At 45.6% G+C, this 23,467-nt stretch overlaps 2 long non-coding RNA genes across 4 annotated transcripts; both read left to right on the top strand.

Annotated features, from left to right (window-relative positions):
• Nucleotides 1-1,124: 1,124 nt before the first annotated feature.
• LOC141727078 (uncharacterized) lies at nucleotides 1,125-9,794 on the top strand. Of its 2 annotated transcripts, XR_012578103.1 has the most exons (9): nucleotides 1,125-1,139; nucleotides 1,217-2,325; nucleotides 2,720-2,812; nucleotides 2,961-5,193; nucleotides 6,788-6,852; nucleotides 7,471-7,534; nucleotides 8,235-8,310; nucleotides 8,428-9,186; nucleotides 9,780-9,794. It is a non-coding gene; the product is annotated as an uncharacterized LOC141727078 (long non-coding RNA). The 2 variants fall into 2 exon arrangements; XR_012578104.1 differs by lacking the exons at nucleotides 6,788-6,852; nucleotides 7,471-7,534; nucleotides 8,235-8,310; nucleotides 8,428-9,186; nucleotides 9,780-9,794 and adding an exon at nucleotides 5,552-6,016.
• Nucleotides 9,795-19,141: 9,347 nt separating this feature from the next.
• LOC141727193 (uncharacterized) lies at nucleotides 19,142-21,791 on the top strand. Of its 2 annotated transcripts, none has more exons than XR_012578240.1 (3): nucleotides 19,142-20,430; nucleotides 20,534-21,569; nucleotides 21,667-21,791. It is a non-coding gene; the product is annotated as an uncharacterized LOC141727193 (long non-coding RNA). The 2 variants fall into 2 exon arrangements; XR_012578241.1 differs by having other exon boundaries at nucleotides 20,534-21,573; nucleotides 21,667-21,785.
• Nucleotides 21,792-23,467: the final 1,676 nt, after the last annotated feature.

Below are 23,467 nucleotides of genomic sequence, written 5' to 3'. Positions count from 1 at the left end.
AAGGACAACACTTTTTGCAGCAGATTCATCGTGTCTCAGGAGGGATCTGCCCAGTGTCCAAGATGATGTTTGAGATTGAGGCTTCAGGTGAGTTGAGGATTGTGAGTGGGAGAGGGAGGGTGAGCAGGTATCCAGTTAGGAGTTCTTGGGAGGGAGTTTGCAGGCAGCAGGGTGAGAAAGGGTGTTTATTTGTTTATTTGAGGGCCCCCCTCCCCACAAGGCTTCTAGCAGAGGCATTCCCATGTCTTAGAGCACACAGAGTCATCCAGTGCACTCACAGGAATGCCATTTAACTTTGCCTTTCTCTAACCCAGGTGCCAGCCCTAATAAAGGCCACAGCCTTGGAATCAGGATGAAGCTGGAGCCTGAGGGAGCCAGGCACACTCAGGAGAGGGCAAGTAGCTGACTGGCTGGGATTTGGCCCGCATAACTCTGGACTCATTCTTTGGTTTTGGTTTTCTTTATTGTAGCTGACCGAGAGGCTCACAGGCCATCACGAGGCTCTCTGAAGCAGACTCATTTCAGGTGCAACGTGGATTCCCATCACCGATCATCCAGAAGATAAGTTGGGAGCCACGGCCTGGAGATGGGGGTGTAGCAGGTTGGGAGTTCTTGGGACAGATTTAAAAATTAGCGGAGGGAAAAGCAAACTTGTCCAAGGGCCTCTTAGGACAGCTAAAGGGAGAGGCTCTACTTTTGATGGCAGCTTTCAGGCGGGCAGTGCAGAACAGCTCTGGTTTGTGTCGTGGTTTCCGGTGTGCCGTGTTCCCTAGTGTGTCTTTGGGGTCCCTTTTGCCTTCTTCCCTCGAGGCCCTCACCACAAGCATGATGTGTGGTGTTTGATGTCCCCCTGTTTGTCACGTTCTGTGTCATGGGTGTCTGCACACATATGGGTGCCGGAGCTGTTCTGCCCTGCCGCATGGCCAGCTGCAATGGGACAAGCCCTGGGGAGTGTAAATTTGTAATGGGGGCTGTACTTGGGCTCTAGATGCTATTCCTAGATGGATCTGAGGTCTTTGCAGCTTGTGAGTTATCCTGGTGGTGTTTGACACATGTTCTAACTTTCTTTCAGGTGCAGATGCATTGCATCCATGGCAGAGGGTCAGAGTTAGCAGGTGCCGGGCCTTCCTAGGAGCACGGTAAGTAGCAGACTTGTGGGGTTTTGGCCGATGCGGTGCCAAGATCAGGCACTGATGTTTGGTTCTCTTTACTCTAGCTGTCTGAGAGACACCAGCCCGGTGACAGCAGGACCTTCCCAGCTGACGAGGTGGCCTTTCTTTGCACCTGGCACGGACCGGCATTGCCAGATGTCTGAGAGATAAGTAGAGGGCTATGACCCACAGAGGGGATGAAGGCAGGGTGCTGGTTTGGGAATTACTGGGAGGGGTTTTTGAGTCCAATTTGGCGGTGGGGGGGTGTCCATGAAGTGGCCCCTTAGGCCCCATAAAAGCAAAGTCTCACCTTTGATCACAGTGCTGAGGTGTTCAGGGCAGAGCAGTCCCGGTGTGTCTGGTGTCACTTGTCTGCTGTGCATTATGTGTTGTTTGTGTATCTCCTGTCTTTTACCTTAGCACTTTGAGGGGCCTGTCAGAAACCTTGGCATCATTGTTAGCATCTGTGATCTCTGCATTCCTTGGCCTGGCACCCAGGCAGGCATCAGACTCTTCTCTCTTTGGAAGCATCCAGTCAGATGTCTTGTCAGGTCTTGTTCTGAGCTGTACGGACAGCTGTGCCCCACCTGGATCCATTATGGTGGATTAGGGCTTGAAAGAATGTGAGGGCAGGCAGAGGATTCTGACCATAGGATTCCTAGGCATCCATCTTTACTGTTCTTGGAATCAATCATTCAGTTAGCATCTTCTTCCTGCAGTGTTCTCTGAGCCTCATCAGCTCACCGTCAGTTTGAACTCAGTCATCTCCTTTTGCATGCTCTCAGTCCTTGCAGCCATTTTCCTTGCCAAGGGATTTCTGTTCCTGTTGTGTCCCCGTTGTGTGTCCTGTCCTGTCTGTCCTGTGTCACGGGTGTCAGCACACATTTGTGCCGGGGCTGCTCTGCCCTGCCGCATAGCCTGGTGCGATAGGAGAGGGCCCGGGGACTTGGAATGTGTAATGTGGGGTGTAGTTGGACTCCAGATGGGATTTGTAGATAGACACAGGACATCTGGAGCTCTTAAGGTATCCTGCCTCCCTTTGACTTTTGTCCTGACTTTGTTTCAGATGCACCTCCTCAGGTGACTGCAGTGGTTCTCTCGGTTCTATCTTCTCAAAGGATGTAGGTCTCAAGAATTCATCTTCCAGAAGTTATCTCCAGTCCTGGCTTGTGTTGTATGTACCTGTGGTGGCTTATGTTGTATGTACCTATACCATGTGTATCTATGTTGGATTATACGGTGTGTACTCACATTCTGTGTACCTATGTTGGCTTGTACTGTGTGTACTTACACAGCATGTAAGTGCGTTACCCTTTATTGTGTATACTTACACCCTGTGTACACTTGCGGTGTTTGCCTCAGCTGATACTGACTGTACTTACATTGTGCCACTTATGATCGCAGCTGCCCTGCCCTGGCACGTAGTCACAGTTAGGTAGAACAGTTATAAAAGCTTTACTGTTCATCTGTCTTTTGTGGGATTTTGGGTAGATAATTTATTGGTCCAGAGTGGGGACAAGTCCTAGCTGTCAGATAGCCACTCGTTGACCCTTCCTGTTGTCTCACAGGTCCCCGAGGCTGCTGATTTCCCCAGGGTCTGCCATTTACTTCAAGGAGCAGCAGCCAGAAGATGTGTCACAGCACGTTCTTCAGCGTCTCAGGTAAGGGCCGCAGTGAGCGTGTAAGTGGCAAGAGTGTGTCAGTGTGTGTGAGAGCACGTGGCTGTGTCTGTCTGTGTCTGCTCGTCTCTGCATGTGTGGGCACATGCTGAATGGATTTAACCTTGTGTATATGACTTTTGCTTTTCAGGTTTTGCAACTCATTTTTAAAGTTAGAATAAAAAATCCTCAGCCGGGTTATATTGTATGTACTGACATGGAATGTACCCATGTTGGCTTAAAACCCAGTAAAACAGACGAAGATGGGTAAGACAAAACCCAGAAAAAAACCCCAACAAGATGGGCAAGAAAAAAACCCAGAAAAGAACCCGAAGACGGGCAAGAAAAAACCCAGAAAAAAAACCCGAAGATGGGCATGAAGAAACCCAGAAAAAACCCCCAAGATGGGCAAGAAAAAACCCAGAGAAAACCCAGAAAAACAATTCCAAGGAGGGCAAGAAAAGACCCGGAAAACACCCAGAAAAAATCGCAACCAAAGTCTAAATATATAAATGTCTTTCACATATAGAGAGAATTGTTAAATTTTTTAAAATACAAAATAACATAAATCAATGTCTGCATATAAGATCCATAATACCAGTAATACTGTATATATCTTATTATAGTGTATTATAGGAAATAGATATAAATAAATTTATATCAATTTTATGTTTATCATATCTATCATTTGTTATATATTACACCATATTGATATAAGTTTTTTAAAGCAGTTTAACTTAAAGGGGGGTTTTGTTTTTTATTTGGCAAAAGCAGGGGTTTTAGTACAAAAATGATAAATACAAATAATATAAAGGTAGAAATCTAAGTATAGAAACAGATCATAAATAGGTAAAGGCTAATATAAAATTAAAAATCTAAGATAAAATAAGTTGTAGCAGTAGATATGGTACATAATTTAAAAATAATTTATTTCTATTATTTGAATAGGACACATTATATATCATGATTAATATAATGCTTAAATATAAACTATAAATATAAATGTGAATATAGTCATGCAAGCTATAAATATAAAAATATTTCAATATAGTTTAAAAGAATAGAGCTTTTTTGTATTTGTTTAGTTAGTATGGGATTTTTATTTTAAACAATTAAAATTACATTTCTATCATGCTTGTAACATAGAAATATACAATAAATATAGAAAGATTTTTTTAAAACCACAAAATATAAATAAATAGAAACAGTAGGAATAGACAGAATATATTTTATAAATTACATGCTACATCAATGTCCACTATAAATATGCATGTGAATATAAATACGAAAAATAGGACTATCAAATTGATTTTAATAGGATTTTAAAGCAAGGGGGTTTGTTTGGTTCTGGTCGGGTAAGAGGCAGGTTTTTGGCATTTATTTCAGAGCAGTTTTTGTCTGGGGTCGCCCCTGTTCTTTTTTGCCGCCTTCGCTGCCCGCAGCCCCGAGGCGCGCTGCGCCCCCGTCTGGGGCGGGCGGCAGTGCTGCCGCCTTGTGGGCAGAGCGCGGTACTGCAGGCGTGCGCCGGCAGGCAGGCGAGAGGCCGCCATGTTGGGAGCGGCGTGTCGCGGGTGTCTCGGACTTTTCGTTGACCTTCTCGAGATGGCGGGGAAGTGGAGGACCCCGGTGGGTGTAAGTGAACTGCCTGCATGGAATACCGACGTCATGGCGGCCCTGACGGATTTTTCTGTGGCGTTTGAAGCGTATCCGATACATGCTGTGGGCTCAGCGTCGCCGCGAGCTGGCGTATTTTTGCGGGTTTGTGAAAGGCATCTGGATAAACCTTCCCTCTGTGCTCCGGGGTCCTCTCATGCCCGCTCTCCCGCCCTCAGCGAGCCGAGGACGGCCGAAAAATCCCGACTTGAACCGAAGAGCCGAGTTTAGCCGAAAATAGCCGAGTTTACCCGAAGAGCCGAGTGTTGCCGAAAACAGCCGAGTTTACCCGAAGAGCCGAGTTTAGCCGAAAACAGCCGAGTTTGCCCGAAGAGCCGAGTGTACCGAAAACAGCCGAGTTTAACCGAAGAGCGAGTGTAGCCGAAAACAGCCGAGTTTACACCAAGAGCCGATGATAGCCGACTGGAACCGATAGCCGAGTGGAGCCGACACTGGCCGCATTTAGAGAATGTGCTGAATATGACCGAGTTTAGCCGCACCGTGCCGAGTTGGGCCGAAGAGCCGAACTGAAACAAGTTTAGACCAAGAGCCGAAGCAAGCCGAATTGAGCCGAGTTTGTTTAAACAGAACCGAAGGACGCCGCAGCGCTCTCCCTGCAGGTCTCCGTGGCACACGGCAGGGGGCGCTGTTCCTGCAGTGCGCCGGGACAGACGGCAGGGAGCGCTGGGGCTGCAGTTCGCCGGCGCACACGGCAGGGGGCGCTGTATAAAGTAAGTATAAAATATCAACTATCTATAAGAAGGAATAAAAGCTCTATGTCATGTGCAGCAGTAGAAAATTTCAGGCTCCCAGGGAATAAATAGTTTTCTTTAAATCATTTTCGTTTTGGAGGTTTTTTTTACTCCCAGGTAGCCTGAAACTTTCTACTGCTGCTTTTTTACTCTAAAGCTAGAAAGGAAAACCAAGATCAGAAATAGAAAAAAGGGAAGGGAAGGAAAGGAAAGGAATCAGGACCACAAGAGGGAAGGGAAGGGGTGAAAAGCAGAGTGAAAAAAGAAAAAAGAGTTGGAGCGAAAAAGAGAGGGCATTCGGGAGGAGCGTTGCTGCCTCAGGTCCTTCCCCGCCCAGGGGCGAAGGACCCGTTTGATGCCCGGGAGGGACTGCAGCTCCCGGTGGCGGAGGACGGAGCAGTGGCTGTCAGCCCGAGACTACAACTCCCGGCGTGCCCTGCTACCGGCGAGGCGTGTGACGCAACGGCTGACGCGGCACAGGAGTGGCTGGCGTGCCAGGCGGCCGCGCGGGGCTGTGCGCGGGCAGCTCCCGGCACCTCTCCAGCGCGGGAGGGCGCCGCGGCGGCGACGCCGGAGGGGCGAAACCTCCGTCTGGCCGCCCGCACGGAGCTGAGCAGCGCGGAAGGGGCGTCGGCCCGGTTCTTCGGCCTCAATCAGCGGTAGCGATGGCGGAGGGCGAGGCGGTGCTTTGCTGCCGCGGGCCGGGAGCTGCAGGAGCCGCCCCGGGCGAGCGGCGCCGGGCGCTCCCGCGGTCCCGGTGGGGCGGCTGCCCTCAGGCTGGCGGAGGCGCAGCAGCCCCCGAGCTGCAGCCGTCTCCCTCGGGCTGCTGCCGGTGCTGCGGGCGGAGGCGGCTCCGCCGCGTGTTGGGCGTTGCGAGCAGAGAGCGCTGCGATATCGCCGGAATGACTGGGCTGCTGCCTGCGCTAGTGCTCGAGGCTCTTTCTGCCATGCAAACGGATGGAGCGGCGCTGAGCGGTAAAGCCAGAGATGGCCGGGAGAATGCCCAGCGCAGGGAGCAGGCGGGCTGTATCCTTCCGATGGCACAGGTGCGATCTGCAAACTCATCCCCTTCTGCCCCTGCCCTCCCCAGCCCCAGGGAAAGTGCTTTCCAGCATTGTCGGGCTTCTGAAAGACAAAACTTGTGATTTGACACTAGCATCCAGAAAAGGTTTCTGTCTAGATTAGCAAATGCCTAAATTGTTCTTGGTTACATCCCATGACCGGTTTTAGGCAGTGACTTTATACTGCTTTTAGGATTTTCTTGTACCAAGGTGAGAAAATAGGCAGGTCTGATGGTGGTTTCACTTTTTTTCTACTTCACGTTCCATGAGATTCTTTTATCCAAGCACTTGTTTTAAAATTGTACTGTAGGCGTTTATGGTTCACTTTTTTTTTCTTTGCAGCACCCGTGACTTTTTTTTTTTCTCTAAATCGGGAGTAAATGTAGCTGAGTAAAATGACCTTGGTTTTCTTCTTTCTTTTTCAACTGAGTTGTTTTTATTAAAAATCCTATTTGAATATGTAGAAAAAGTGGGTGTGTCCTGTAATATATCCTAGCTTTTCTTGTTTACAGGGTACTCAGAAAATATGTCTCCCTTAGAGTCCCACAGAAACGTTCTCAGTGCGATCTCTGTCAAGGTATGCATTTACAAATAAGTGATCCCTTTAGATATTTGACTGTGTACCTTTTCCTGTAATTCAGAGCTTGCGTTCCGTGGCTTTTATGATAAACCTATAAAACATGTAAAAATGGTTTTGCACGTCTTAATTGTTGCAGGCAGCACTAAGTGGATTTAGAGCCTGTTCTTGACCAGACAAAGGGAAAAAGTGTGACTTTGATGCTGAACTTGTCATTTTTCATTGGACTTGTCTTTAATTATTCAGGAATAGAGAGAACTAGAAAAAGAGAGAAATAGAATTGGTTATTGAGCACTCCTCAAATGCTCACCGTGATTCAGTGCAGAGCCGAAGTGAAGGGTGATGGAACAGAGCTCTGTGCTTTAGAAGGAAATAAATTTAAACCTGACCTCCACACAGTGTCTCACTAACTTCTGTTGTTTTAAAATACCAAATACGTTTAGGAAGTGTTGGAAGTTAGTATTTTGGGAAAGAAATGGCAGTTCCACAGAACATTGCATTTAACAGAGGCTCTCGGAACGATTCATGTTGTAACTGCTGTCACTGCAATCGGTTGGTGGTTCAGCCTTGAAATGTGCACTTGCCCTTCTATAAAGCACTGTTTTGTTTGTCTTTCAGTGCTATGAGTCTTGATAAATTGGAGAAGAGCCCAAGAGAAATTTTTCCTCCCTTGATATAAAAGGTAGGAAGTGACTTTTTTTGGTTTGGTTCTTTTTCTTTATTATTTTCTGGAAATAAAAGTAATTAAGTATAGGTAGGACTGGTTTGTTTCTTCCAGTAGCAGGTGATAATAATAGTAGTAGTAATAGTAAAAATAATAATAGAAATAATAATAATAGTAACGTAATACTACTTAAACTGTCTTTATCCATTGAACTGGCCATTTCAAATCAAAACTTGTAAACACAAATCAAACCATCATCCTTGTAGAATCTTTCACAGCAGTGGGCTAAAGATCCTGGTTTTGTTGACAGGATTTATCGGTTCTGGAAGAACAAGAGGGAAGTACAAGCCTAACTACTTCTAGCTCACAGACCCGTCCAGTGAATACAGCTTTGTATTTTGATGGGCTTGTGATGACTTTGAAATCGATTGCTCATTACAGTAAAAAAAAAAAAAAAATGTTTTTTTGAACGTGACAGCAGAAATAACTTTCAGTACCAACTTAATAATAATAGATCACCAATTAAAGTTAAAAATTCATGCTATACTATCAAAATTTAAAGGTAAAATATTATGTATCAGGTGATGGTATAAAGTGTATGTTCTAATGTGTAGGATGTATGCAAAGATACATACATACCTGAAAGTCCTTAGAGGAAACAAATTTTTATGTCTGCTGTTTGACTGTTTATCATACAATATTTGGTTTTATTTCCCAGGGATCGGTGAATTTTAACTTTGGAGTCCTCTATGCTAAGGATGCTCGGCTTACAGATGATGAAATGTTCAGTAATGGTGAGTTTTTCACCTTCTCTTTAGTTGCTATGCTGATCTGAATAAGAAAAAAACAAAAGCAAGAGAAAAAAAAAGGATGGTTTATTATTTTTTACGCTGTTATGTTTGTTTCCTCAGTATTTGCTGCAGCTCTGCTTACCCAAACTTTGGGTTCCTTCTGTCCCACTGGGAGTCGCCCGATTTGGTTGCATCTGGTGAAATTCACCCTGAGACCTTGGAGAACCAGCTCAAACTACGTGAGAGCCATTTGCAGTTCTCTCCAGACACCTGGAGAATGGGTGATGCTTCTGAGGATCTGGCAAGTGTACTTCTATCAAATCTCAGTCTGTGAAATTTCTGGGGAAAACCCTTCTGTGTACCGAAGGGTTCAAACTCTGGTGAGGATCCAGTTATCAGGTGCTCACCTGCATGGTTCCAGCTCTTAAAGCGAACACTTGTACTCTTGCCCTGTAGTTTATATCAACTGTATTTTTGTTATTTTGCAAGATTTCACGGCTTTGCAAAATATTGTGCATTTGACTCTTTGGAACCTGTCAGATCGTTCTTTGGTGCAGCACCACCTCATGGGACACTTGGCTGCTGTCCTGAAGGGGTTGGTCGTAAATCCTGGAGGGTTTATAAGTCTTCTGTCCCCAGGGAGGTATCGTGCTTTGTTTGCTTTTGTTCTGTTTGTTAGGCGCTGCTTCTCACTGGAAGTATGAATTTCAAACTACCCTGTTCTTTTTTTAACTGTTTTCCTGGTTCTCTCCCTACGGCAGGGAAAGACTCTCGTGTCCTTGTCGTCAGGCTCGGTGCTGTCCAAGAAGATACAGAGACTAAAAAAATCATAAGAAGCAAAATATGACTGCAGGGAAAACAAGCTGGAGAGAACAAAAGGTGGTATTGTTATCCTTACCCTCTATTAGAAACATCCACTGTGCTTTGATGTGGTAGCTGCCAGGGGCTTGTTAGCTCTTTGTAGGCAGGTGTGGGTGTTCACTTGTAGGTTTTTTCTCTGGACAAGTCAATTCAATCTTTGCTAAGCTTATATTTGCAGATTACTCTCTAGCACAGTCCAGCATGACATTTTTGAATGTTGTAAAAATACCATGTTACTTGGAAATTGCTAATGATGAGAAGCCTTAGGGAAAAAGAAGATTTCAGGGTTGGAAGATGTGAGAAGAATTTTGTGGGGATGTTAGACTGAAATAAAGCGCACTTGAAGCTGGACTGGCACGCTGGCAGATCCCCTATTAAAGAGTAGTGCTTAAATTAGCCTGGGGGTTGCCCATTGTTTCTGTAGAAATCAATGTTTCCTGGTCTTGAGAAGTAAGCTGTTTTGAAAAGCTGGAAGGTGCAGTATAGTGACAATCCGTGTGCTTTGGATTAAAAGCAGATTTCAGAAGGGTGACAGGCTTTTGTCTTTTCCTAGAAGTCGATGTAATCCTATCGAGGAGTTTTTAATTCTGTGTTGCCATGTCATCCCTCAGAGCCCTGTCGTACTAATCGTCATACAGATACAAAACAAAACATCAGACCCTGTCCCAGCCACTTAGAGCCCAGAACACGATTTCCTCGGGCTGCCATTTGTGTGCCATCGGTACTCACCACGGAAGCGAGCCGGGGATGTTGCAGCTGTTGGGAACAAACCGCTTCTCGTCACACAGAAATGGAATTCGGACGACGCCTCGGCCAGCCCCTCTCTGCCGTCGTCTCCTGAATCTGCAGCAGAGCAGTTGCAGTCCGTCCGGGTACGTGTAATCCAGCTCCTGACGATCTGAGCACACGGAGCAGCGCTCAGCTGCCGTGGGGGCTCAGGGAAGGCAGAGTGTGCATTGTCATCTTCCTGAACCTACGGACAAATCAAAGTGAGAACCCACAGGTTGGAAATCACTCGCATATATGCTAAATAAAACTTGCAGATTTTTTTAAGAATTGTTTCTGCTTGTTCTTTGTTGTGCTTCAGCACTTACAAAACCTCCCTTTAAAATCAGTTCAGTTCATCAGTTGAACCTTTGTTTGCAGACCCTCACTGAGCAGAATTTGTTGCAGACTCAGTGCACGCTGCGCTGGAGTGTGAGGAGCTCAGTGCACTGCCGGGAGTGTGAGGAGCTCATGTGTGCTACTTTTTGCTTTAGGACGCTCTAAGGTATTTATTCCTTTTGGGATACATGATGAGAATTCCCAAGAGAGGTAGTTATAAGGTATGATATTGGGAAAAAGCCTGTGTGGTTGGAATGTTGTTGCTGTCAAAAGTTAATTTTTTCTTAGCCAGTAGTTAGCTTTTTGCTTTATTTTTGTGGTAGCAGTATTTTATTGTTTAAAAAATTGCTTCAAAATTACTTGAGTGGCTGGCCATTGGTACCTTGTTCAGATTTGCCTATTTGCTTGTAGCTAAAAAGTTCACATCTTGTTTATCCTTCTATTTAAAAAACTGCTGCCCAGCCAACTAATAACTGAATATCTATCTGTCTGGGAGACGGGGAGAGGATTTAGGTAATGTCTTTGTTTCCAGAAAAAAGTTCCTGTGTATTTTCTAAATAGAGGAGAGGGGGGTGAAGACTTGGGGCTCTGATGCCATTGGGGCACCCCAAGGTCCCCAGGAGAGGAAGCCCCACTGGGGTGCAGGAGCAGGTGTGTTCTCATGTAATCTAGAATAAATTACAAATATAAACATGAAAATTGTAATCATGAAAATATTTTTTTAAATAGCTAAATAAAGCGGGGTTTTTTTATTTGCCAATAGGCAAGGTTTTGATTATAAAAATTATAAATACAAACAATATAAATGTAGAAATTTAAGTATAGGAATATATCATAAATAAACACAGATATATATATATAAAGTTTAAAAACAAGAAAAAATTAGTTGTAGCAGTAGATATGACACATAATATAAATAATAATTTAAATACATTTCTAGAACTTTACGTATATTATATATAATTAATACACTGCATCAAAAGAAACTATAAATATGAATGGGAATATAATTATACTAAGTATAAAAATATTTCAATCTCGTTTAAAAGAAGGTTGTTTTTTTTATTTATTTGGTTAGAGACGGGGTTTTTATTTGGAATAATAGAAGTATTATAGAAGTATAAATCTAAATATAGAAATATACAATCTATAGAGAAAGATATTTGTAAAAACACGAGCGAACGACGCCTCCTTCGGCCGAATGGAACGAGCTCAGCCGAAGCAAGGCGAGACCGGCCGAACCCGACGGCCTCGAGCGAACCGAGGCCAGGCTTGCGAGGCTGCCTGAACGGAGCCGAGCTCAGGCGAACCGAGCCCGCTGCTCTCGTGCGCGCTAATTAGCGCGAGTGCGGTCACCGCCTAATGAGCCCCTGTGCCGCCCCGCGCTCCCGGTCGTGTCCGTGCGATGGGCGGGCCGCCGGCGGGACGCGGCAGCAGGAGAGCCCCGAGCCGGGCGCGTTTAACGTGAGGCGGCGCCGCTTGCCCGCCCTCAGGGAGCCGAGCCGAGCCGAGCCGAGGCGCGCCGAACGCATGGAGAGCGGCTCCGAGTTCGGCGGAAGCGAGCCGAGCCGCGCCGAGCGCACGGAAAGGCTCCGAGTTCGGCTGAATGAAGCCGAGCCGCGCTGAATGTACAGAGCGGCTCCGAGTTCGGCCGAAGCGAGCCGAGGCGCGCCGCGCCGAGCGCACAGAGCGGCTCCGAGTTCGGCTGAATGAAGCCGAGCCCCGCCGAACGTACAGAGCAGCTCCGAGTTCGGCGGAAGCGAGCCGAACGAGCCGAGCCGCGCCGAGCGCACGGAGAGGCTCCGAGTTCAGCCGAATGAAGCCGAGCCGCGCCGAGCGCACGGAGAGGCTCCGAGTTCAGCCGAATGAAGCCGAGCCGCGCCGAGCGCACAGAGAGGCTCCGAGTTCGGCCGAAGCGAGCCGAGCCGCGCCGAAGAGGCGCATCCAGCCGAATGCAGCCGACAATAGCCGAGTTTTGCCGATTACAGCCCAATTTAGCCGAGCACTTAAGTTATTCTGCAGCCCTTTGACTTTTGTCCTGACTTTTTTTCAGGTGCACCTCCTCAGGTGACTGCAGCAGTTCCTTAGGTTCCATCTTCTCAAAGGGTACAGGGCTCAAGAATTCGTCTTCCAGAGAGTTATCTCAAGTCCTGGCTTGTATTGTATTTGCCTATGTTGGCTTATGTTGTATGTACCTCTATTGTGTGTACCTATGCTGGCTTATACTGTATGTACTTATACTGTATGTACCTATGTTGGTTTATACTATATGTACTTACATTGGATGTACCTATATTGGTTTATATTGTGTGTACCTCTGTTGGTTTACACTGTATGTGTGTCACCTTACATTGTGTGTACTTACGCTCTGTTTACACTTGCACTCTTTACCTCAGCCTATATTGTACGTACTTATATTGTACCACTTACGATCAGAGCTGCCCTGCCCTGGCACGTAGTCACAGTTAGGTAGAACAGTTATAGAAATTTTACTCTTCATCTGTCTTATATCTTATTGTAGTGTATTATAGGAAATAGATATAAATAAATTTATATCAATTTTATGTTTATCATATCTATCATTTCTTATATATTACACCATATTGATATAAGTTTTTTAAAGCAGTTTAACATAAAGGGGGGTTTTGTTTTTTATTTGGCAAAAGCAGGGGTTTTAGTACAAAAATGATAAATACAAATAATATAAAGGTAGAAATCTAAGTATAGAAACAGATCATAAAGAGCAAAAGGCTAATATAAAATTAAAAATCTAAGATAAAATAAGTTGTAGCAGTACATATGGTACATAATTTAAAAAATAATTTATTTCTATTATTTGAATAGGACACATATTATATATCATGATTAATATAATGCTTAAATATAAACTATAAATATAAATGGGAATATAGTCATGCAAGCTATAAATATAAAAATATTTCAATATAGTTTAAAAGAATAGAGCTTTTTTGTATTTGTTTAGTTAGTATGGGATTTTTATTTTAAATAATTAAAATTACATTTCTATCATGCTTTTAACATAGAAATATACAATAAATATAGAAAGATTTTTTTAAATCCACAAAATATAAATAAATAGAAACAGTAGGAATAGACAGAATATATTTTATAAATTACATGCTACATCAATGTCCACTATAAATATGCATGTGAATATAAATACGAAAAATAGGACTATCAAATTGATTTTAATAGGATTTTAAAGCAAGGCGGTTTGTTTGGTTCTGGTCGGATAAGAGGCAGGTTTTTGGCATTTATTTCAGAGCAGTTTTTGGCTGGGGTCGCCCCTGTTCTTTTTTGCCGCGGTCGCTGCCCGCAGCCCCGAGGCGCGCTGCGCCCCCGTCTGGGGCGGGCGGCAGTGCTGCCGCCTTGTGGGCAGAGCGCGGTACTGCAGGCGTGCGCCGGCAGGCAGGCGAGAGGCCGCCATGCTGGGAGTGGCGTGTCGCGGGTGTCTCGGACTTTTCGTTGACCTTCTCGAGATGGCGGGGAAGTGGAGGACCCCGGTGGGTGTAAGTGAACTGCCTGCATGGAATACCGACGTCATGGCGGCCCCGACGGATTTTTCTGTGGCGTTTGAAGCGTATCCGATACATGCTGTGGGCTCAGGGTCGCCGCGAGCGGGCGTATTTTTGCGGGTTTGTGACAGGCATCTGGATAAACCTTCCCTCTGTGCTCCGGGGTCCTCTCATGCCCGCTCTCCCGCCCTCAGCGAGCCGAGGACGGCCGAAAAATCCCGACTTGAACCGAAGAGCCGAGTGTTGCCGACAACAGCCGAGTTTACCCGAAGAGCCGAGTGTAGCCGAAAATAGCCGAGTTTACCCGAAGAGCCGAGTGTAGCCGAAAATAGCCGAGTTTACCCGAAGAGCCGAGTGGTGCCGAAAATAGCCGAGTTTACCCGAAGAGCCGAGTGTAGCCGAAAATAGCCGAGTTTACCCGAAGAGCCGAGTGTAGCCGAAAACAGCCGAGTTTGCCCGAAGAGCCGAGTGTAGCCGAAAACAGCCGAGTTTACCCGAAGAGCGAGTGTAGCCGAAAACAGCCCAAGAGCCGATGATAGCCGACTGGAACCGATAGCCGAGTGGAGCCGACACTGGCCGCATTTAGAGAATGTGCTGAATATGACCGAGTTTAGCCGCACCGTGCCGAGTTGGGCCGAAGAGCCGAACTGAAACGAGTTTAGACCAAGAGCCGAACCAAGCCGAATTGAGCCGAGTTTCATTAAACAGAACCGAAGGACGCCGCAGCGCTCTCCCTGCAGGTCTCCGGATCACACGGCAGGGGGCGCTGTATAAAGTAAGTATAAAATATCAACTATCTATAAGAAGGAATAAAAGCTCTATGTCACGTACAGCAGTAGAAAATTTCAGGCTCCCAGGGAGTAAATAGTTTTCTTTACATCATTTTCGTTTTGCAGTTTTTTTTTTACTGCCAGGTAGCCCGAAAGTTTTTAGTGCTGCTTTTTTATTCTAAAGCTAGAAAGGAAAACCAAGATTAGACATACAGGGAAAGAAAGAAAGAAAAGGAAAACAAGAAAATAAGGAAAGGAACTGAAATGAAGAAAGAAAGAAGGATAGGAAGGCAGGAAGGAAGGAAGGCAGGCAGGCCAAAAAAAAAAACCAAGGAGGGCAAGGAGAAACGCAGGGAAAAAAAAAAAAAAAAAAAAAAGAAGAAAAAAAAAAAAAAGGATAAAGACTTCGAGATGCGCAAGAAAAAACACAGAAAAAATCCCCAAGATGGGCAAGAAATAAACGAGAAAAAATAAAACAAGATGGACGAGAAAAACCCCGATAAAAGAAAACAGAAAAAATAATCCCAAAATGGGCAAGAAATAAAATCAGAAAAAAAAAAAAAAAAAACAAAAAAACAAGATGGGGACGAAAATTTCCGGAAAAAAACCCAGAAAGAAACAGAAAAAAAATTCCAAGATGGGCAAGATGAAACGAAGAAAAGAACCCAAGAAATGCCAGAAAAAGTCAAGGAAAAAGGGAGGAAAAGCCCCAAGAAACAAGGCAAGAAAGAGAGGCAATAGAGGGCACAAAAAAGGCAAGAGAAAACCCAAGCAATGCCAGGAAAAGGTACGAAAATGGTTCTGCCAGGTGCGATCAAGGTGAGCGGGTTCAGTCTCAGGTACAGGAGATGAACAAGTGTCAGATTAGCTCGGGGCACTGCTGTGCAATGCAGCCGTGACAGGATTTATGTTTAAATATAGTTTAAATGAATTGGGGATTGTTTGGTTTTCATTGGGGTATAGGCTGGAGATTTCATAAAAGGTATAAAAATAGAAATCCAATTATATCCTATATATCTCGATATCAATAAATATTTAATATACGTAAATATAAGGAAAAGAAATATGTTGTGTAAAAAGAATATATCTATTATTATATAAAAAGGTATTCTCTCCAATCTATAAGATATCTATAAATATAATAAATGAAAATTACAAATGTAAATGTGAATAGAATTACGACAAACAAAATTATTTTTAAAATTTTAAATGTGGTTTAAATAAAGGGGTGTCTTTGGTTTTTCTTTCGTTAGAGGCAGGGGTTTTTATATAAATAATATAAGTACAATAGAAATCTAAATTGGCACAGAGAAATATATAATAAAAATCTAAAGATGTAATACTAAACTATGAATTTAAAAAGAAATAGAAATAGAAATCTATGTAAGTAACATGAAGAGATGTAATATACAATATAGTAAATATTATACAGTAATATAAATTCTAAATCTAAAAGCGAATATAAATGTGACAAATAGATGATGGGGGCTCGGAGCAGCCCAGGTGTGAGTGTGAGGATGATGAGGGGCTCGGAGCAGCCCAGGTGTGAGTGTGAGGATGATGAGGGGCTCGGAGCAGCCCAGGTGTGAGCTGTGAGGATGATGAGGGGCTCGGAGCAGCCCAGGTGTGAGTGTGAGGATGATGAGGGCTCGGAGCAGCCCAGGTGTGAGCTGTGAGGATGATGAGGGGGTGGCTCTTGCCGGGGCGGTTTTAACGGGGGGAGAGTTTGCCTCTGTACATTTTTGCATGGAGCTGCTGAGTGGAGGGGTTTGTGCCGAGGGACGAATCTTTGTGCCGGGGAGCAGCAGCCGACCAGGTGAGCCCGTGTGGGTTTGGAGCGGGGAATTTTGTCCTTCCCCTTTGCAATTTCATCTTGCCAGTCCCTCCCCGCTTCCCCAGGAGCAGAAATGGAGCTTATGAGGACGAAAGGGATTAAGGAGGAGGAAGCAGCTCCTCTTCTTTTATTGTCTGCGTTTGAACTGAGGGGATCCCTCTTCACTTGTGGTTTTAAGGGCGTTGATTGCAGGAAAAGCTGCCTTTTCCAGGCTGTTGGGGGTATCCCGGGGGTGACAGGGAATCCCTGCGTTCTATTTGAAGGGGAATGGGAAAAGTATTCTTGTGGTGTTATGGGTTTGGTTTGAAGGCAGCCACCCCATTTTCATCACCCTAGGGTTGAAATGGAGGGGGCAGCCGTGGTGTCCCTCCTTTTCAAGGCTTTGAATGGAGGTGGAAATGGCCCTTTGCCATCAGTCGAAGGCTTTCATTTGAGGAGCGCCCCTTCTTTTGTGCTCTCGTAGGGGACGAACGTGAAGGGGAGAGGACACTTCTTTGCCCTTGTTGAAGGGAGGCGAGCCCCGCCTGCGGCGTCAGTTTCGGGGTTCGGTTGCGGGAAGCTGCAGCTGTGGCAGCGTTTGCAGGGCTGCAATGGGGCCGTGCCGCTGCATGGGAGGGCGCTTGTGGTGGCCGCGGCCCGGGCCGGAACGTTGCCGCTCGGGAGCGGCGCTGGCACGGCCCGGGCAGCTGCCGGGGCGCACGGGGGATTTGGCGCGGCCGGGCCGGCCAAGGGCGGCAGAGGCGGCGCGGGCGCTGCTGCGGCGGCCCGGGCGGTGCCGGCCGCTCCGTCCGCTCCGGGCGCGGGGCTCGGGCGCCGCCGCCACCCCCGGGCCCGGTGCCGGCCCCGCCGGGCAGGGGCAGCGGGCGCGGCTCTCCGGGCCGGCGCCGGCCCCGCGTGCCGGAGGAGCCGCCGGAGGAGCCGGTCTCCTGGCGGGAGCCGCGCTCCGTCCGGGGCCGGCAGCGAGCGCGGGCTTCGGCTGCTCGCAGTGCTGGGGCGGTGCCGCGGTTCGGAGGCGCTTTTTCGGCATTGATTGCATCGCTGTGTTCGGTTTGCAGCGGGGGTACGCTAAGGGCTACGGGGTTCTTCCTGACTGCTGCGGTTCTCGGTGCCGGTGGGGATGATAAAGGTTCGTTTCGGATTGGGTTTCGTAGTCGGATATGGTTTTTTTGCCGGGGTATTATGTTTAGAAAGGCGCGCAATGGTTTTTACGGGTCGTAGCGCGAAGCAGCGGTTCGGATTTTAATTCTGTTGAGGTGGCTTTTATTGGCGTGAGCGGGTAGTGTTTGTTTCGGTGGGCTTTTGAGGTAGCGTCGTGTCGTTCATAGCAGCGGGTTTTTAATCTCGCGAATTGCATGTGTGTTTATCGTCTTCCAGGGCTTTTATTTATTTGGTTGGTTTGATTGTAGTGTATGTTTTATGGTTGCGGGTAATTTGGGAGACATTGTTTATGGTTACGTTTGTCTTTAGTCTTTGTGTTTGTTTCTAGGTGTTATTTTTATTTTGATATCTTGAGGCACTATGGGTTTATTCCGTTGGGAATAATATTTTTGTTGAAAATGAAAGTTTATTCGGTTTTGGGGCTTTTTTTGTTGTTGGTTTTTTTTTTTTTTTTGATTATTTTTGTTGTTGTTGTTGTTCTTTCATGTATTTGATTGTTGTTCATCGGTTTTATTTTGGGAATCCGGGTATTTATATGGTGGATCTTTTCAAGTAGTATTGAGTAGTTGTTTTCTTAGTTTTTAGACCTTGAGATTTTTTCTATTTCGTTAAGTAGTTCGGCTGTTATTTTTACAGAGGATTGGTTATTCTTTGAGTTAGTGTAGAGGTAGAATTTTGTTTATTTTTTTTTAGTAACCTTCAGGGTCAGTGGCACTGTTTGTAGTTTAGTAGGTTGGTTTGATTTCGTTTTTTAGTAGTTGTTGTAATTTGCTGTGCGTGTTTCTATAGGGTTTTCTTTTATCTTGGTTCCATTTTTCGGATATGATGAGAATTTGTTATTGAAAAGAGTGTTTTGTGGTTTTTTGGCTGGCAGATTTTTGGCTGTTGGAGGTATCTTGATGTTTTTCGAAGATATTGCTGGCAATTCAATGCTCTTTGTATTGTAATTTTATTTAGGAATTGGATTTCTAATGTAATATTATAACTACATTTAAACAAAACAGATGTGTGGAAATGGGAATAAACCTCTCTTGTTTTTATATATTTGATCTTTTTTTAAAATTTTACTTGTAACATAAGTTATTATATGTTACAATAAGATATTATCTTTTTAAATTAGAGTATTGTGTGTATTTATAGATATGTAGATAGAGAATATAAATATAGACACAACCCAACTCAAATATAAATATAGAAATGTGTTTCAAATATATGCAGGTATACATAAAATTTTTAAATAATTGTAAATATAAAATAACATCAATTGATACTACGCATAATACAAGTAATACTGTATATATCTTTTTTAGTATATTATAGGAAATAGATATAAAATAGATATATCAATTGATGTACTATACTTATAAAACAAATGATAGATATGATAATTATAATTATAAAAGTATTTTTCAAGTAGTTGAAAATAAAGGATGGTTTTGTTTTTCATTTGGCAAAAGCAGGGGTTTTAGTATAAAAATTATAAATACAAATAATATAAAGGTAGAAGTCTAAGTATATAAATATATCATAAATATCTAAAGATTAATATAAAAATTAAAAATAAAGGAAAAAACAAGGTTTAGCAGTAGATATGATACGTAATTTAATAAATAATTTCTCTCTATTATTTGAGCAGGATACATATTATATATATTCTAAATATAATGCATCAATATAAACTAGAAATATAAATGTGTATATAGTCATGCAAGCTCTAAATATAACAATATTTCAGTATAGTTTAAAAGAAGGGTTTTCTGGTATTTATTTAGTTAGAATTGGATTTTTTTTTAAATAATAAAAGTATTTTAGAAATGTAGTTTTAAGCTATAGAAGAACTATATAAGAACTATACAATTAATAGAGAAAGATATTTATAAAAACACAGAGAAATACATATAAACAATAGGAATAGACAGAATATATTGTATAAATTACATGCTACATCAATGTTCACTATAAATATGCGTGTGACTATAAATATGAAAAATAGAAATAAAACTTTTATTTAAACATGGCTTTAAATCAAGGGGGCTTGTTTGACTCTTGCTCGATAGGAGGCAGGTTTTTGGCATTTATTTCAGAGCAGTTTTTGTCTGGGGTCGCCCCTGTTCTTTTTTGCCGCCGTCGCTGCCCGCAGCCCCGAGGCGCGCTGCGCCCCCGTCTGGGGCGGGCGGCAGTGCTGCCTCCTTGTGGGCAGAGCGCGGTACTGCAGCTGTGAGCCGACAGGCAGCCGAGAGGCCGCCGTGTTGGGAGTGGCGTGTCGCGGGTGTCTCGGACTGGCTTGACCTTCTCAAAATGGCGGCCAAAAAGGCGGAGAAAATAGCACACCCCGGTGAGTCTGCCCCCCTGTGTCCAAAGGGCGGTACTGCACCCCCCGAGCCAGCGCCTTGCCTCTCGCCGCTGGGTGCCGGGGGCGGCGGAAGGACGCGGCTGCCGAGCGAAGGAAGTGCGAGGGGCGGGAGCGAGCGGCATCGGAAGAGGGCTGCAGCCCCCGGGCCCGCGCCCGCCACGCTCCAGGCGCTGGGAGCGACCGCGGGCCGGACAATTCCGGCGGGGCGGCCCCGGGCAGGCGGCGCAGGAGGCGGAGCGGGGCCGTGGCTCTCCCCGCCGTCGCTGCCGCCAGCTTTGGAAGGTCGGGCCGGGCGCCCGTCCCGTCCCGCCGGCTCCCGGTCTCTGTAAACTCCTCTGTGGCTTCGCAGGTCCGTGCTGGAGAGTGGGAGAAAGGGCCCTGCTGGTTGCCGTGTCCTCGGTGGGCAGCGAGCTCTGACCTTGGCCGGATGGGCTGCTGAGTAATGGAACAATGGGGATGCGCTTTTATGTATTTAGTGACCTTTACAGATTTCTCCCCCTGCTTCAGGTGAGCGTGCATCATTGCAGGCTTGGGATTGAGTGAAATGCGCTGAGGAAACCAGCTCTGGGGAGGGAAATGCTCTGTTAACATGTGCCTGTTCTTCTGTCAGACTCATCCCAGCAGGACAGCCTGAAGACTGAAAGTGTAAGAAGATGTGGAGGGAAAGAGAGAATCTGACAGGAGCATTGAACGCACAGGTGCACGAATTCTGCTTTTGGCTTGGATTTAAACTCAGAAGTTGTAAGGAATTTGGGAAGGAGAAGGGACATTTCAGAAGGAGAAGGAATTGTTGTTACAGTCCTGGCAAAATCTTTTGTTCTAGCTGATAAAAGAAGTTAGTTTAAATTAAAAAAAATTTAAAATGTGGGTTTTTTTTCCTTCACTATTATATTCATTGGTGGTATATGGTGTGTTATTTCTTGGTATTATTAACTCTGTGTAAATTGTTTTTTGAGTGAAGCTAACTTTCTGGATGGGTTTTCAGGTAGGAATAGATGGTATTTCAGGTAGGATTAATTTCAATAGGTTTCTTTCATAGACTTCTCATAGGTATTACTGGGATTTTGGTATTGTTTACTGTATGTATAAACATACAGATTTGGTAGGGCCAGCTGGGCTGCTGGAGTTTTGGGTGTGAATTTATTAGATGGCTTTGGTTAAATACAGAATAATTATGTAAGTTAACAGCAAATGACCCAATTTATCCAGCTATGCTACCTAACCACAAAGTTTTATGTCTTACCAGTTTTGTGTTCTTCTGCTCCAAGTAGCTGTTGCAAAAAAGAAAGCACTGTTATTTTTGTGAAGAGTTTTCTTCTATAACAAGCCCTTTACTCCCCTTGAATCTGAGTGGCCAAACAGCTGCAGCTGTTCTGAGGGCTTTTATACCTGGGAGGATTTGCCCCCTCCCTTTTCCTGGGTGCCATGGGAACGAGAGGCAGGCACCATCGGGGGTATATTAACCCCAGCCTTGGCCGAGGGGCTTCATTCCCTCTCTGGGGTGTGCTGGGGTAGGAGTTCTCCTCTCATTTCAGTGAAGAGGCTCTTTCAGCTCATCTCAGCTTGTTTCCAGCAGGTGTTTCTGGGCATCTAAAGCAGCAGAGGCTTGGAAGAGACTGTGAAGAAAACAGCATGGAATACAGGGAGTATGTAGGTTCGCAATTTTGGGTTTTGTGTTTAGGGGTGTTAAAGCACCTTTGTAATTTCTGGTTTTGTTCTTGTTTTGTTATTAATTGTTTTTAGGAGGAGCACGCCTTTCAGAGATTCCAGGTTGTGTCAAGGACAACACTTTTTGCAGCAGATTCATCGTGTCTCAGGAGGGATCTGCCCAGTGTCAAGGATGCTGTTTGAGATTGAGGCTTCAGGTGAGTTGAGGATTGTGAGTGGGAGAGGGAGGGTGAGCAGGTATCCAGTTAGGAGTTCTTGGGAGGGGGTTTGCAGGCAGCAGGGTGAGAAAGGGTGTTTATTTGTTTATTTGAGGGCCCCCCTCCCCACAAGGCTTCTAGCAGAGGCATTCCCATGTCTTAGAGCACACAGAGTCATCCAGTGCACTCACAGGAATGCCATTTAACTTTGCCTTTCTTTAACCCAGGTGCCAGCCCTAATAAAGGCCACAGCCTTGGAATCAGGATGAAGCTGGAGCCTGAGGGAGCCAGGCACACTCAGGAGAGGGCAAGTAGCTGACTGGCTGGGATTTGGCCCGCATAACTCTGGACTCATTCTTTGGTTTTGGTTTTCTTTATTGTAGCTGACCGAGAGGCTCACAGGCGATCACGAGGCTCTCTGAAGCAGACTCATTTCAGGTGCAACGTGGATTCCCATCACCGATCATCCAAAAGATAAGTTGGGAGGCACGGCCTGGAGATGGGGGCGTAGCAGGTTGGGAGTTCTTGGGACAGATTTAAAAATTAGCGGAGGGAAAAGCAAACTTGTCCAAGGGCCTCTTAGGACAGCTAAAGGGAGAGGCTCTACTTTTGATGGCAGCTTTCAGGCGGGCAGTGCAGAACAGCTCTGGTTTGTGTCGTGGTTTCCGGTGTGCCGTGTTCCCTAGTGTGTCTTTGGGGTCCCTTTTGCCTTCTTCCCTCGAGGCCCTCACCACAAGCATGATGTGTGGTGTTTGATGTCCCCCTGTTTGTCACGTTCTTTGTCACGGGTGTCTGCACACATATGGGTGCCGGAGCTGTTCTGCCCTGCCGCATGGCCAGCTGCAATGGGACAAGCCCTGGGGAGTGTAAATTTGTAATGGGGGCTGTACTTGGGCTCTAGATGCTATTCCTAGATGGATCTGAGGTCTTTGCAGCTTGTGAGTTATCCTGGTGGTGTTTGACACATGTTCTAACTTCTTTCAGGTGCAGATGCATTGCATCCATGGCAGAGGGTCAGAGTTAGCAGGTGCCGGGCCTTCCTAGGAGCATGGTGAGTAGCAGACTGGTGGGGTTTTGGCCGATGGGGTGCCAAGATCAGGCACTGATGTTTGGTTCTCTTTACTCTAGCTGTCTGAGAGACACCAGCCCGGTGACAGCAGGACCTTCCCAGCTGACGAGGTGGCCTTTCTTTGCACCTGGCACGGACCGGCATCACCAGATGTCTGAGAGATAAGTAGAGGGCTATGACCCACAGAGGGGATGAAGGCAGGGTGCTGGTTTGGGAATTACTGGGAGGGGTTTTTGAGTCCAATTTGGAGGTGGGGGGTGTCCATGAAGTGGCCCCTTAGGCCCCATGAAAGCAAAGTCTCACTTTTGATCACAGTGCTGAGGTGCTCAGGGCAGAGCAGTCCCGGTGTGTCTGGTGTCACTTGTCTGCTGTGCATTATGTGTTGTTTGTGTATCTCCTGTCTTTTACCTTAGCACATTGAGGGGCCTGTCAGAAACCTTGGCATCATTGTTAGCATCTGTGATCTCTGCATTCCTTGGCCTGGCACCCAGGCCAGAGATGCAATTCTGATACCTGTCTGAGCTCCCCAGTCAAAAGTTCTCTCTTTGGAAGCATCCAGTCAGATGTCTTGTCAGGTCTTGTTCTGAGCTGTACGGACAGCTGTGCCCCA

This window comes from Zonotrichia albicollis, chromosome Z (assembly GCF_047830755.1).
Source record: "Zonotrichia albicollis isolate bZonAlb1 chromosome Z, bZonAlb1.hap1, whole genome shotgun sequence".
NCBI lineage: Eukaryota > Metazoa > Chordata > Aves > Passeriformes > Passerellidae > Zonotrichia > Zonotrichia albicollis.
Note: the sequence above shows the minus strand (reverse complement) of the source record. Positions and strands in the feature narration are given on the sequence as shown.